The sequence below is a fragment of the Nothobranchius furzeri genome, chromosome 10 (assembly GCF_043380555.1).
Source record: "Nothobranchius furzeri strain GRZ-AD chromosome 10, NfurGRZ-RIMD1, whole genome shotgun sequence".
Taxonomy (NCBI): Eukaryota; Metazoa; Chordata; class Actinopteri; order Cyprinodontiformes; family Nothobranchiidae; genus Nothobranchius; species Nothobranchius furzeri.
This window is the reverse complement of record NC_091750.1, coordinates 20743780-20759901: the sequence shown is the minus strand read 5'-3', so window position 1 is coordinate 20759901 and position 16122 is coordinate 20743780.

The following is a 16122-nucleotide window of genomic DNA, read 5'->3' as shown; positions in this document are numbered from 1 at the left end:
ACAGGAAGGTAGAATCTATTGAGTTGTAAGTGATCTGAACATTTCATGATGATCACACATTCCTATAGGGGGTCAAACCATGTCCCAAAGGTCACCGGGCCTGGTGTCACTTTAAAGAAGTAGTCCAGTTACACCTTTGTGGGCTTATAACTTGGCTTCTGAATGTCCTAGAGAGGTCAGGTTTGTTTTAGAGTACTCCAATTAAAAGCCCCCATTACCACAAAAAGGAATGGAGTCATTAGCGCTTATGGTTTTTAAATGGCACCCAGAATTATGTTGCACAAAGCACAATTTCACATCATTCTGGGTTCATTTGTGTGAAAACAAGGTCCAATCAGGCTGAAACGTTACAAGAAGGTAGAATCTGTTGAGTTGTAAGTGATCTGAACGTTTCATGATGATCGCACATTCCTATAGGGGGACAAACCTTGTCCCAAAGGTCCCTGGGCCTGGTGTCACTTTAAAGAAGTAGTCCAGTTACACATTTGTGGGCTTATAACTTGGCTTCTGAATGTCCTAGAGAGATCAGGTTTGTTTTAATGTACTCCAATCAACAGCCCCTACAACCACAAAAAGGAATGGAGTCATTAGCACTTATTGTTTATAAATGGCACCCAGAATTATGTTGCACGAAGCACAATTTCACATCATTCTGGGTCCATTTGTGTGAGAACAAGGTCCAATCAGGCTGAACCGTTACAAGAAGGTAGAATCTACTGAGTTGTAAGTGATCTGAACGTTTCATGATGATCGCACATTCCTATAGGGGGTAAAACCATGTCCCAAAGGTCACCGGATCTGGTGTCAATTTAAAGAAGTGGTCCAGTTACACATTTGTGGGCTTATAACTTGACTTATGAATGTCCTAGAGAGATCAGGTTTGTTTTAGTGTACTCCAATCAACAGCCCCTACAACCACAAAAAGGAATGGAGTCATTAGCACTTATGGTTTTTAAATGGCACCCAGAATTATGTTGCACGAAGCATAATTTCACATCATTCTGGGTTAATTTGTGTGAAAACAAGGTCCAATCATGCAGAAACGTTACAGGAAGGTAGAATCTATTGAGTTGTAATTGATCTGAACGTTTCATGATGATAGCACTTTCCTAAGGGGGTCAAACCATGTCCCAAAGGTCACCGGATCTGGTGTCAATTTAAAGAAGTGGTCCAGTTACACATTTGTGGGCTTATAACTTGGCTTCTGAATATCCTAGAGAGGTCAGGTTTGTTTTAGAGTACTCCAATTAACAGCCCCCATTACCCCAAAAAGGAATGGAGTCATTAGCACTTATGGTTTTTAAATGGCACTCAGAATTATGTTGCACGAAGCATAATTTCACATCATTCTGGGTTCATTTGTGTGAAAACAAGGTCCAATCAGGCAGAAACGTTACAGGAAGGTAGAATCTATTGAGTTGTAATTGATCTGAACGTTTCATGATGATAGCACTTTCCTAAGGGGGTCAAACCATGTCCCAAAGGTCGCCGGATCTGGTGCCAATTTAAAGAAGTGGTCCAGTTACACATTTGTGGGCTTATAACTTGGCTTCTGAATGTCCCAGATAGATCAGGTTTGTTTTAATGTACTCCAATCAACAGCCCCTACAACCGCAAAAAGGAATGGAGTCATTAGCACTTATGGTTTTTAAATGGCACCCAGAATTATGTTGCACGAAGCATAATTTCACATCATTCTGGGTTAATTTGTGTGAAAACAAGGTCCAATCATGCAGAAACGTTACAGGAAGGTAGAATCTATTGAGTTGTAATTGATCTGAACGTTTCATGATGATAGCACTTTCCTAAGGGGGTCAAACCATGTCCCAAAGGTCACCGGATCTGGTGTCAATTTAAAGAAGTAGTCCAGTTACACATTTGTGGGCTTATAACTTGGCTGCTGAATGTCCTAGAGAGATCAGGTTTGTTTTAGTGTACTCCAATTAACAGCCCCCATTACCCCAAAAAGGAATGGAGTCATTAGCACTTATGGTTTTTAAATGGCACCCAGAATTATGTTGCACGAAGCATAATTTCACATCATTCTGGGTTCATTTGTGTGAAAACAAGGTCCAATCAGGCAGAAACGTTACAGGAAGGTAGAATCTATTGAGTTGTAATTGATCTGAACGTTTCATGATGATAGCACTTTCCTAAGGGGGTCAAACCATGTCCCAAAGGTCACCGGATCTGGTGTCAATTTAAAGAAGTAGTCCAGTTACACATTTGTGGGCTTATAACTTGGCTTCTGAAATTCCTAGAGAGATCAGGTTTGTTTTAGTGTACTCCAATCAACAGCCCCTACAACCACAAAAAGGAATGGAGTCATTAGCACTTATGGTTTTTAAATGGCACCCAGAATTATGTTGCACGAAGCACAATTTCACATCATTCTCGGTTCATTTGTGTGAAAACAAGGTCCAATCAGGCTGAAACGTTACAAGAAGGTAGAATCTATTGAGTTGTAAGTGATCTGAATGTTTCATGATGATCGCACATTCCTATAGGGGGTTAAACCATGTCCCATAGGTCACCGGGCCTGGTGTCACTTTAAAGAAGTAGTCCAGTTACACCTTTGTGGGCTTATAACTTGGCTTCTGAAAGTCCTAGAGAGATCAGGTTTGTTTTAATGTACTCCAATCAACAGCCCCTACAACCGCAAAAAGGAATGGAGTCATTAGCACTTATGGTTTGTAAATGGCACCCAGAATTATGTTGCACGCAGCACAATTTCACATCATTCTGGGTCCATTTGTGTGAAAACAAGGTCCAATCAGGCTGAAACGTTACAAGAAGGTAGAATCTATTGAGATGTAAGTGATCTGAACGTTTCATGATGATCGCACATTCCTATAGGGGGTCAAACCATGTCCCAAAGGTCACCGAGCCTGGTGTCACTTTAAAGAAGTAGTCCAGTTACACCTTTTTGGGCATATAACTTGGCTTCTGAATGTCCTAGAGAGATCAGGTTTGTTTTAATGTACTCCAATCAACAGCCCCTACAACCGCAAAAAGGAATGGAGTCATTAGCACTTATGGTTTGTAAATGGCACCCAGAATTATGTTGCACGAAGCACAATTTCACATCATTCTGGGTCCATTTGTGTGAAAACAAGGTCCAATCAGGCTGAAACGTTACAAGAAGGTCGAATCTATTGAGATGTAAGTGATCTGAACGTTTCATGATGATCGCACATTCCTATAGGGGGTCAAACAATGTCCCAAAGGTCACCGGGCCTGGTGTCACTTTAAAGAAGTAGTCCAGTTACACATTTGTGGGCTTATAACTTGGCTTCTGAATGTCCTAGAGAGATCAGGTTTGTTTTAGTGTACTCCAATCAACTGCCCCTACAACCACAAAAAGGAATGGAGTCATTAGCACTTATGGTTTGTAAATGGCACCCAGAATTATGTTGCACGAAGCACAATTTCACATAATTCTGGGTCCAATTGTGTGAAAACAGGGTCCAATCAGGCTGAAACGTTACAAGAAGGTAGAATCTATTGAGTTGTAAGTGATCTGAATGTTTCATGATGATCGCACATTCCTATAGGGGGTGAAACCATGTCTCAAAGGTCACCGAGCCTGGTGTCACTTTAAAGTAGTAGTCCAGTTACACATTTGTGGGCTTATAACTTGGCTTCTGAATGTCCTAGAGAGATCAGGTTTGTTTTAGTGTACTCCAATCAACAGCCCCTACAACCACAAAAAGGAATGGAGTCATTAGCACTTATAGTTTGTAAATGGCACCCAGAATTATGTTGCACGAAGCATAATTTCACATCATTCTGGGTCCATTTGTGTGAAAACAAGGTCCAATCAGGCTGAAACGTTACAAGAAGGTAGAATCTATTGAGTTGTAAGTGATCTGAACGTTTCATGATGATAGCACTTTCCTAAGGGGGTCAAACCATGTCCCAAAGGTCACCGGATCTGGTGTCAATTTAAAGAAGTAGTCCAGTTACACCTTTGTGGGCTTATAACTTGGCTTCTGAATATCGTAGAGAGGTCAGGTTTGTTTTAGAGTACTCCAATTAACAGCCCCCATTACCACAAAAGGAATGGAGTCATTAGCGCTTATGGTTTTTAAATGGCACCCAGAGATATGTTGCACGAAGCACAATTTCACATCATTCTGGGTTCATTTGTGTGAAAGCAAGGTCCAATCAGGCTGAAACCTTACAAGAAGGTAGAATCTATTGAGTTGTAAGTGATCTGAACGTTTCATGATGATTGCACATTCCTATAGGGGGTCAAACCATGTCCCATAGGTCACCGGGCCTGGTGTCACTTTAAAGAAGTAGTCCAGTTACACATTTGTTGGCTTATAACTTGGCTTCTGAATGTCCTAGAGAGGTCAGGTTTGTTTTAATGTACTCCAATCAACAGCCCCTACAACCACAAAAAGGAATGGAGTCATTAGCACTTATGGTTTGTAAATGGCACCCAGAATTATGTTGCACGAAGCACAATTTCACATCATTCTGGGTCCATTTGTGTGAAAACAAGGTCCAATCAGGCTGAAACGTTACAAGAAGGTAGAATCTACTGAGTTGTAAGTGATCTGAACGTTTCATGATGATAGCACTTTCCTAAGGGGTTCAAACCATGTCCCAAACGTCACCGGATCTGGTGTCAATTTAAAGAAGTAGTCCAGTTACACATTTGTGGGCTTATAACTTGGCTTCTGAATGTCCTAGAGAGATCAGGTTTGTTTTAGTGTACTCCATTCAACAGCCCCTACAACCACAAAAAGGAATGGAGTCATTAGCACTTATGGTTTGTAAATGGCACCCAGAATTATGTTGCACGAAGCACAATTTCACATCATTATGGGTTCATTTGTGTGAAAACAAGGTCCAATCAGGCTGAAACGTTACAAGAAGGTAGAATCTATTGAGTTGTAAGTGATCTGAACGTTTCATGATGATCGCACATTCCTATAGGGGGTCAAACCATGTCCCAAAGGTCACCGGGCCTGGTGTCACTTTAAAGAAGTAGTCCAGTTACACATTTGTGGGCTTATAACTTGGCTTCTGAATGTCCTAGAGAGCTCAGGTTTGTTTTAGTGTACTCCAATCAACAGCCCCTACATCCACAAAAAGGAATGGAGTCATTAACACTTATGGTTTGTAAATGGCACCCAGAATTATGTTGCACGAAACACAATTTCACATCATTCTGGGTTCATTTGTGTGAAAACAAGGTCCAATCAGGCTGAAACGTTACAGGAAGGTAGAATCTATTGAGTTGTAAGTGATCTGAACGTTTCATGATGATCGCACATTCCTATAGGGGGTCAAACCATGTCCCAAAGGTCACCGGGCCTGGTGTCACTTTAAAGAAGTAGTCCAGTTACACATTTGTGGGCTTATAACTTGGCTTCTGAATGTACTAGACAGGTCAGGTTTGTTTTTGTGTACTCCAATCAACAGCCCCTACATCCACAAAAAGGAATGGAGTCATTAGCACTTATGGTTTGTAAATGGCACCCAGAATTATGTTGCACGAAGCACAATTTCACATCATTCTGGGTTCATTTGTGTGAAAACAAGGTCCAATCAGGCTGAAACGTTACAAGAAGGTAGAATCTATTGAGTTGTAAGTGATCTGAACGTTTCATGATGATCGCACATTCCTATAGGGGGTCAAACCATGTCCCAAAAGTCACCAGGCCTGGTGTCACTTTAAAGAAGTAGTCCAGTTACACATTTGTGGGCTTATAACTTGGCTTCTGAATGTCCTAGAGAGATCAGGTTTGTTTTAGTGTACTCCAATCAACAGCCCCTACAACCACAAAAAGGAATGGAGTCATTAGCACTTATGGTTTTTAAATGGCACCCAGAATTATGTTGCACGAAGCACAATTTCACATTATTGGGTTCATTTGTGTGAAAACAAGGTCCAATCAGGCTGAAACGTTAGATGAAGGTAGAATCTGTTGAGTTGTAAGTGATCTGAACGTTTCATGATGATAGCACTTTCCTAAGGGGGTCAAACCATGTCCCAAAGGTCACCGGATCTGGTGTCAATTTAAAGAAGTAGTCCAGTTACACATTTGTGGGCTTATAACTTGGCTTCTGCATGTCCTAGAGAGATTAGGTTTGATTTTGTGTACTCCAATCAACAGCCCCTACAACCACAAAAAGGAATGGAGTCATTAGCACTTATGGTTTTTGAATGGCACCCAGAATTATGTTGCACGAAGCACAATTTCACATCATTCTGGGTTTATTTGTGTGAAAACAAGGTTCAATCAGGCTGAAACGTTACAGGAAGGTAGAATCTATTGAGTTGTAAGTGATCTGAACGTTTCATGATGATAGCACTTTCCTAAGGGGGTCAAACAATGTCCCAAAGGTCACCGGATCTGGTGTCAATTTAAAGAAGTAGTCCAGTTGCACATTTGTGGGCTTATAACTTTGCTTCTGAATGCCCTAGAGAGGTCAGGTTTGTTTTAATGTACTCCAATCAACAGTCCCTACAACCACAAAAAGGAATGGAGTCATTAGCACTTATGGTTTGTAAATGGCACCCAGAATTATGTTGCACGAAGCACAAGTTCACATCATTCTGGGTCCATTTGTGTGAAAACAAGGTCCAATCAGGCTGAAACGTTACAAGAAGGTAGAATCTACTGAGTTGTAAGTGATCTGAACGTTTCATGATGATAGCTCTTTCCTAAGGGGTTCAAACCATGTCCCAAACGTCACCGGATCTGGTGTCAATTTAAAGTAGTCCAGTTACACATTTGTGGGCTTATAACTTGGCTTCTGAATGTCCTAGAGAGATCAGGTTTGTTTTAGTGTACTCCATTCAACAGCCCCTACAACCACAAAAAGGAATGGAGTCATTAGCACTTATGGTTTGTAAATGGCACCCAGAATTATGTTGCACGAAGCACAATTTCACATCATTCTGGGTTCATTTGTGTGAAAACAAGGTCCAATAAGGCTGAAACGTTACAAGAAGGTAGAATCTATTGAGTTGTAAGTGATCTGAACGTTTCATGATGATCGCACATTCCTATAGGGGGTCAAACCATGTCCCAAAGGTCACCGGGCCTGGTGTCACTTTAAAGAAGTAGTCCAGTTACACATTTGTGGGCTTATGACTTGGCTTCTGAATGTCCTAGAGAGGTCAGGTTTGTTTTAGTGTACTCCAATCAACAGCCCCTACATCCACAAAAAGGAATGGAGTCATTAACACTTATGGTTTTTAAATGGCACCCAGAATTATATTGCACAAAGCACAATTTCACATCATTCTGGGTCCATTTGTGTGAAAACAAGGTCCAATCAGGCTGAAACGTTACAAGAAGGTAGAATCTATTGAGTTGTAAGTGATCTGAATGTTTCATGATGATCGCACATTCCTATAGGGGGTCAAACCATGTCCCAAAGGTCAGCGGGCCTGGTGTCACTTTAAAGAAGTAGTCCAGTTACACCTTTGTGGGCTTATAACTTGGCTTCTGAATGTACTAGAGAGGTCAGGTTTGCTTTAGAGTACTTCAATTAACAGCCCCCATCACCACAAAAAGGAATGGAGTCATTAGCACTTATGGTTTTTAAATGGCACCCAGAATTATGTTGCAAGAATGCAAATTTTCACACCATTCTGGGTTCATTTGTGTGAAAACAAGGTCCAATCAGGCTGAAACGTTACAGGTAGGTAGAATCTATTGAGTTGTAAGTGATCCGAACGTTTTATGATGATCTCACATTCCTATAGGGGGTCAAACCATGTCCCAAAGGTGACCAGGCCTGGTGTCACTTTAAAGAAGTACTCCAGTTACACATTTGTGGGCTTATGACTTGGCTTCTGAATGTCCTAGAGAGATCAGGTTTGTTTTAGTGTACTCCAATCAACAGCCCCTACAACCACAAAAAGGAATGGAGTCATTAGCACTTATGGTTTTTAAATGGCACCCTGAATTATGTTGCACGAAGCACAATTTCACATCATTCTGGGTTCATTTGTGTGAAAACAAGGTCCAATCAGGCTGAAACGTTACAGGAAGGTAGAATCTATTGAGTTGTAAGTGATCTGAACGTTTCATAATGATAGCACTTTCCTAAGGGGGTCAAACCATGTCCCAAAGGTCACCGAATCTGGTGTCAATTTAAAGAAGTAGTCCAGTTACACCTTTGTGGGCTTATAAGTTGGCTTCTGAATGTCCTATAGAGATCAGGTTTGTTTTAGTGTACTCCAATCAACAGCCCCTACAACCACAAAAAGGAATGGAGTCATTAGCACTTATGGTTTTTAAATGGCACCCAGAATTATGTTGCACGAAGCACAATTTCACATCATTCTGGGATCATTTGTGTGAAAACAAGGTCCAATCAGGCATAAATGTTACAGGAAGGTAGAATCTATTGAGTTGTAAGTGATCTGAACATTTCATGATGATCACACATTCCTATAGGGGGTCAAACCATGTCCCAAAGGTCACCGGGCCTGGTGTCACTTTAAAGAAGTAGTCCAGTTACACCTTTGTGGGCTTATAACTTGGCTTCTGAATGTCCTAGAGAGGTCAGGTTTGTTTTAGAGTACTCCAATTAAAAGCCCCCATTACCACAAAAAGGAATGGAGTCATTAGCGCTTATGGTTTTTAAATGGCACCCAGAATTATGTTGCACAAAGCACAATTTCACATCATTCTGGGTTCATTTGTGTGAAAACAAGGTCCAATCAGGCTGAAACGTTACAAGAAGGTAGAATCTGTTGAGTTGTAAGTGATCTGAACGTTTCATGATGATCGCACATTCCTATAGGGGGACAAACCTTGTCCCAAAGGTCCCTGGGCCTGGTGTCACTTTAAAGAAGTAGTCCAGTTACACATTTGTGGGCTTATAACTTGGCTTCTGAATGTCCTAGAGAGATCAGGTTTGTTTTAATGTACTCCAATCAACAGCCCCTACAACCACAAAAAGGAATGGAGTCATTAGCACTTATTGTTTATAAATGGCACCCAGAATTATGTTGCACGAAGCACAATTTCACATCATTCTGGGTCCATTTGTGTGAGAACAAGGTCCAATCAGGCTGAACCGTTACAAGAAGGTAGAATCTACTGAGTTGTAAGTGATCTGAACGTTTCATGATGATCGCACATTCCTATAGGGGGTAAAACCATGTCCCAAAGGTCACCGGATCTGGTGTCAATTTAAAGAAGTGGTCCAGTTACACATTTGTGGGCTTATAACTTGACTTATGAATGTCCTAGAGAGATCAGGTTTGTTTTAGTGTACTCCAATCAACAGCCCCTACAACCACAAAAAGGAATGGAGTCATTAGCACTTATGGTTTTTAAATGGCACCCAGAATTATGTTGCACGAAGCATAATTTCACATCATTCTGGGTTAATTTGTGTGAAAACAAGGTCCAATCATGCAGAAACGTTACAGGAAGGTAGAATCTATTGAGTTGTAATTGATCTGAACGTTTCATGATGATAGCACTTTCCTAAGGGGGTCAAACCATGTCCCAAAGGTCACCGGATCTGGTGTCAATTTAAAGAAGTGGTCCAGTTACACATTTGTGGGCTTATAACTTGGCTTCTGAATATCCTAGAGAGGTCAGGTTTGTTTTAGAGTACTCCAATTAACAGCCCCCATTACCCCAAAAAGGAATGGAGTCATTAGCACTTATGGTTTTTAAATGGCACTCAGAATTATGTTGCACGAAGCATAATTTCACATCATTCTGGGTTCATTTGTGTGAAAACAAGGTCCAATCAGGCAGAAACGTTACAGGAAGGTAGAATCTATTGAGTTGTAATTGATCTGAACGTTTCATGATGATAGCACTTTCCTAAGGGGGTCAAACCATGTCCCAAAGGTCGCCGGATCTGGTGCCAATTTAAAGAAGTGGTCCAGTTACACATTTGTGGGCTTATAACTTGGCTTCTGAATGTCCCAGATAGATCAGGTTTGTTTTAATGTACTCCAATCAACAGCCCCTACAACCGCAAAAAGGAATGGAGTCATTAGCACTTATGGTTTTTAAATGGCACCCAGAATTATGTTGCACGAAGCATAATTTCACATCATTCTGGGTTAATTTGTGTGAAAACAAGGTCCAATCATGCAGAAACGTTACAGGAAGGTAGAATCTATTGAGTTGTAATTGATCTGAACGTTTCATGATGATAGCACTTTCCTAAGGGGGTCAAACCATGTCCCAAAGGTCACCGGATCTGGTGTCAATTTAAAGAAGTAGTCCAGTTACACATTTGTGGGCTTATAACTTGGCTGCTGAATGTCCTAGAGAGATCAGGTTTGTTTTAGTGTACTCCAATTAACAGCCCCCATTACCCCAAAAAGGAATGGAGTCATTAGCACTTATGGTTTTTAAATGGCACCCAGAATTATGTTGCACGAAGCATAATTTCACATCATTCTGGGTTCATTTGTGTGAAAACAAGGTCCAATCAGGCAGAAACGTTACAGGAAGGTAGAATCTATTGAGTTGTAATTGATCTGAACGTTTCATGATGATAGCACTTTCCTAAGGGGGTCAAACCATGTCCCAAAGGTCACCGGATCTGGTGTCAATTTAAAGAAGTAGTCCAGTTACACATTTGTGGGCTTATAACTTGGCTTCTGAAATTCCTAGAGAGATCAGGTTTGTTTTAGTGTACTCCAATCAACAGCCCCTACAACCACAAAAAGGAATGGAGTCATTAGCACTTATGGTTTTTAAATGGCACCCAGAATTATGTTGCACGAAGCACAATTTCACATCATTCTCGGTTCATTTGTGTGAAAACAAGGTCCAATCAGGCTGAAACGTTACAAGAAGGTAGAATCTATTGAGTTGTAAGTGATCTGAATGTTTCATGATGATCGCACATTCCTATAGGGGGTTAAACCATGTCCCATAGGTCACCGGGCCTGGTGTCACTTTAAAGAAGTAGTCCAGTTACACCTTTGTGGGCTTATAACTTGGCTTCTGAAAGTCCTAGAGAGATCAGGTTTGTTTTAATGTACTCCAATCAACAGCCCCTACAACCGCAAAAAGGAATGGAGTCATTAGCACTTATGGTTTGTAAATGGCACCCAGAATTATGTTGCACGCAGCACAATTTCACATCATTCTGGGTCCATTTGTGTGAAAACAAGGTCCAATCAGGCTGAAACGTTACAAGAAGGTAGAATCTATTGAGATGTAAGTGATCTGAACGTTTCATGATGATCGCACATTCCTATAGGGGGTCAAACCATGTCCCAAAGGTCACCGAGCCTGGTGTCACTTTAAAGAAGTAGTCCAGTTACACCTTTTTGGGCATATAACTTGGCTTCTGAATGTCCTAGAGAGATCAGGTTTGTTTTAATGTACTCCAATCAACAGCCCCTACAACCGCAAAAAGGAATGGAGTCATTAGCACTTATGGTTTGTAAATGGCACCCAGAATTATGTTGCACGAAGCACAATTTCACATCATTCTGGGTCCATTTGTGTGAAAACAAGGTCCAATCAGGCTGAAACGTTACAAGAAGGTCGAATCTATTGAGATGTAAGTGATCTGAACGTTTCATGATGATCGCACATTCCTATAGGGGGTCAAACAATGTCCCAAAGGTCACCGGGCCTGGTGTCACTTTAAAGAAGTAGTCCAGTTACACATTTGTGGGCTTATAACTTGGCTTCTGAATGTCCTAGAGAGATCAGGTTTGTTTTAGTGTACTCCAATCAACTGCCCCTACAACCACAAAAAGGAATGGAGTCATTAGCACTTATGGTTTGTAAATGGCACCCAGAATTATGTTGCACGAAGCACAATTTCATATAATTCTGGGTCCAATTGTGTGAAAACAGGGTCCAATCAGGCTGAAACGTTACAAGAAGGTAGAATCTATTGAGTTGTAAGTGATCTGAATGTTTCATGATGATCGCACATTCCTATAGGGGGTGAAACCATGTCTCAAAGGTCACCGAGCCTGGTGTCACTTTAAAGTAGTAGTCCAGTTACACATTTGTGGGCTTATAACTTGGCTTCTGAATGTCCTAGAGAGATCAGGTTTGTTTTAGTGTACTCCAATCAACAGCCCCTACAACCACAAAAAGGAATGGAGTCATTAGCACTTATGGTTTTTAAATGGCACCCAGAATTATGTTGCACGAATCACAATTTCACATCATTCTGGGTTCATTTGTGTGAAAACAAGGTCCAATCAGGCAGAAACGTTACAGGAAGGTAGAATCTATTGAGTTGTAAGTGATCTGAACGTTTCATGATGATCACACTATCCTATAGGGGGTCAAACCATGTCCCAAAGGTCACCGGGCCTGGTGTCACTTTAAAGAAGTAGTCCAGTTACACCTTTGTGGGCTTATAACTTGGCTTCTGAATATCCTAGAGAGGTCAGGTTTGTTTTAGAGTACTCCAATTAACAGTCCCCATTACCACAAAAAGGAATGGAGTCATTAGCGCTTATGGTTTTTAAATGGCACCCAGAATTATGTTGCACAAAGCACAATTTCACATCATTCTGGGTTCATTTGTGTGAAAACAAGGTCCAATCAGGCTGAAACGTTACAAGAAGGTAGAATCTATTGAGTTGTAAGTGATCTGAACGTTTCATGATGATCGCACATTCCTATAGGGGGTCAAACCATGTCCCAAAGGTCACCGGGCCTGGTGTCACTTTAAAGAAGTAGTCCAGTTACACCTTTGTGGGCTTATAACTTGGCTTCTGAATGTCCTAGAGAGATCAGGTTTGTTTTAATGTACTCCAATCAACAGCCCCTACAACCACAAAAAGGAATGGAGTCATTAGCACTTATGGTTTGTAAATGGCACCCAGAATTATGTTGCACGAAGCACAATTTCACATCATTCTGGGTTCATTTGTGTGAAAACAAGGTCCGATCAGGCTGAAACGTTACAAGAAGGTAGAATCTATTGAGTTGTAAGTGATCTGAACGTTTCATGATGATCAAACATTCCTATAGGGGGTCAAACCATGTCCCAAAGGTCACCGGGCCTGGTGTCACTTTAAAGAAGTAGTCCAGTTACACCTTTGTGGGCTTATAACTTGGCTTCTGAATATCCTAGAGAGGTCAGGTTTGTTTTAGAGTGGAGTCATTAGCGCTTATGGTTTTTAAATGGCACCCAAAATTATGTTGCACAAAGCACAATTTCACATCATTCTGGGTTCATTTGTGTGAAAACAAGGTCCAATCAGGCTGAAACGTTACAAGAAGGTAGAATCTATTGAGTTGTAAGTGATCTGAACGTTTCATGATGATCGCACATTCCTATAGGGGGTCAAACCATGTCCCAAAGGTCACCGGGCCTGGTGTCACTTTAAAGAAGTAGTCCAGTTACACCTTTGTGGGCTTATAACTTGGCTTCTGAATGTCCTAGAGAGATCAGGTTTGTTTTAATGTACTCCAATCAACAGCCCGTACAACCACAAAAAGGAATGGAGTCATTAGCACTTATGGTTTGTAAATGGCACCCAGAATTATGTTGCACGAAGCACAATTTCACATCATTCTGGGTCCATTTGTGTGAAAACAAGGACCAATCAGGCTGAAACGTTACAAGAAGGTAGAATCTATTGAGTTGTAAGTGATCTGAACGTTTCATGATGATCGCACATTCCTATAGGGGGTCAAACCATGTCCCAAATGTCACTGGGCCTGGTGTCACTTTAAAGAAGTAGTGCAGTTACACATTTGTGGGCTTATAACTTGGCTTCTGAATATCCTAGAGAGGTCAGGTTTGTTTTAGAGTACTCCAATTAACAGCCCCCATTACCCCAAAAAGGAATGGAGTCATTAGCACTTATGGTTTTTAAATGGCACCCAGAATTATGTTGCACGAAGCATAATTTCACATCATTCTGGGTTCATTTGTGTGAAAACAAGGTCCAATCAGGCAGAAACGTTACAGGAAGGTAGAATCTATTGAGTTGTAATTGATCTGAACGTTTCATGATGATAACACTTTCCTAAGGGGGTCAAACCATGTCCCAAAGGTCACCGGATCTGGTGTTAATTTAAAGAAGTAGTCCAGTTACACATTTGTGGGCTTATAACTTCTTCGTTTCGTCTTCGTCTTCCTCCGCTTATCCGGGTCCGGGTCGCGGGGGCAGCATCCCAACTAGGGAGCTCCAGGCCGTCCTCTCCCCGGCCTTGTCCACCAGCTCCTCCGGCAGGACCCCAAGGCGTTCCCGGACCAGATTGGAGATGTAACCTCTCCAACGTGTCCTGGGTCGACCCGGGGGCCTTCTGCCGGCAGGACATGCCCGAAACACCTCCCCGGGGAGGCGTCCAGGAGGCATCCTGACCAGATGCCCAAACCACCTCAACTGGCTCCTTTCGATCCGGAGGAGCAGCGGTTCTACTCCGAGTCCCTCCCGAATGTCCGAGCTCCTCACCCTATCTCTAAGGCTGAGCCCGGCCACCCTACGGAGGAAACTCATTTCGGCCGCTTGTATCCGCGATCTCGTTCTTTCGGTCATTACCCAAAGCTCATGACCATAGGTGAGGATTGGGACGTAGATCGACCGGTAAATCGAGAGCCTGGCTTTCTGGCTCAGCTCCCTCTTCCCCACGACAGATCGGCTCAGCGTCCGCATCACTGCAGACGCCGAACCAATCCGCCTGTCGATCTCCCGATCCCTCCTACCCTCACTCGTGAACAAGACCCCGAGATACTTAAACTCCTCCACTTGTGGTAGGACCTCTCCCCCGACCCGGAGGGGGCAAGCCACCCTTTTCCGGTCGAGAACCATGGTCTCAGATTTGGAGGTGCTGATCGTCTTCCCAGCCGCTTCACATTCGGCCGCGAACCTACCCAGCAAGAGCTGAAGGTCAGAGCTGGATGAAGCTAGGAGGACCACATCATCCGCAAAAAGCAGAGACGAGATTCTCCTGCCACCAAACTCGACACACTCCACACCACGGCTGCGTCTAGAAATTCTGTCCATAAAAGTGATGAACAGAACCGGTGACAAAGGGCAGCCCTGGCGGAGTCCAACCCTCACTGGGAACAGGTCCGACTTACTACCGGCTATGCGGACCAAACTCACGCTCCTCTGGTAAAGGGACTGAATGGCCCTTAACAGAAAGCCACCCACCCCATACTCCTGGAGCGTCCCCCACAGGGTGCCCCTGGGGACACGGTCATAAGCCTTCTCCAAATCCACAAAGCACATGTGGATTGGTTGGGCAAACTCCCATGCCCCCTCCATCACCCTTGCAAGGGTATAGAGCTGGTCCACAGTTCCACGGCCAGGACGAAAACCACATTGCTCCTCCTCTATCTGAGATTCAACTATCGATCGGACCCTCCTCTCCAGTACCTTGGAGTAGACCTTTCCAGGGAGGCTGAGGAGTGTGATCCCCCTATAGTTGGAACACACCCTCAGGTCACCCTTCTTAAAGATGGGGACCACCACCCCGGTCTGCCACTCCCTAGGAACTGCCCCCGATGACCATGCAATGTTGTAGAGACGTGTCAACCATGACAGCCCTACAATATCCATAGCCTTGAGATACCCAGGACGAACCTCATCCGCCCCCCGGGCTCCGCCGCTGTGTAGTTGTTTGACTACCTCAGCAACTTCTGCCCCCGAGATCGGACAGTCCATCCCCAGGCCTCCCAGCTCTGGTTCCTCCTCGGAATGCACATTGGTGGGATTGAGGAGCTCCTCAAAGTATTCCTTCCACCGTCCGACTATAGCCTCAGTTGACGTCAGCAGCTCCCCATCCCCACTGTAAACAGTGTGAGCGAGTTGCTGCCTTCCTCTCCTGAGGCGCCGGACAGTTTGCCAGAACCTCTTTGGAGCCGATCGATAGTCTTTCTCCATGGCCTCACCAAACTCCTCCCACGCCCGAGACTTTGCCTCGGCAACTGCCACTGCTGCACCCCGCTTGGCTATCCGGTACCTGTCTGCTGCCTCCGGAGACCCACAGACCAGCCACGCCCTGTAGGCCTCCTTCTTCAGCCTGACGGCTCCCCGAACCTCTGGTGTCCACCAGCGGGTACGGGGGTTGCCACCACGACTGGCACCGGCCACCTTACGACCACAGCTAGCAACAGCCGCCTCGACAATCGCAGAGTGGAACAAGGCCCACTCGGACTCAATGTCCCCCACTGCTC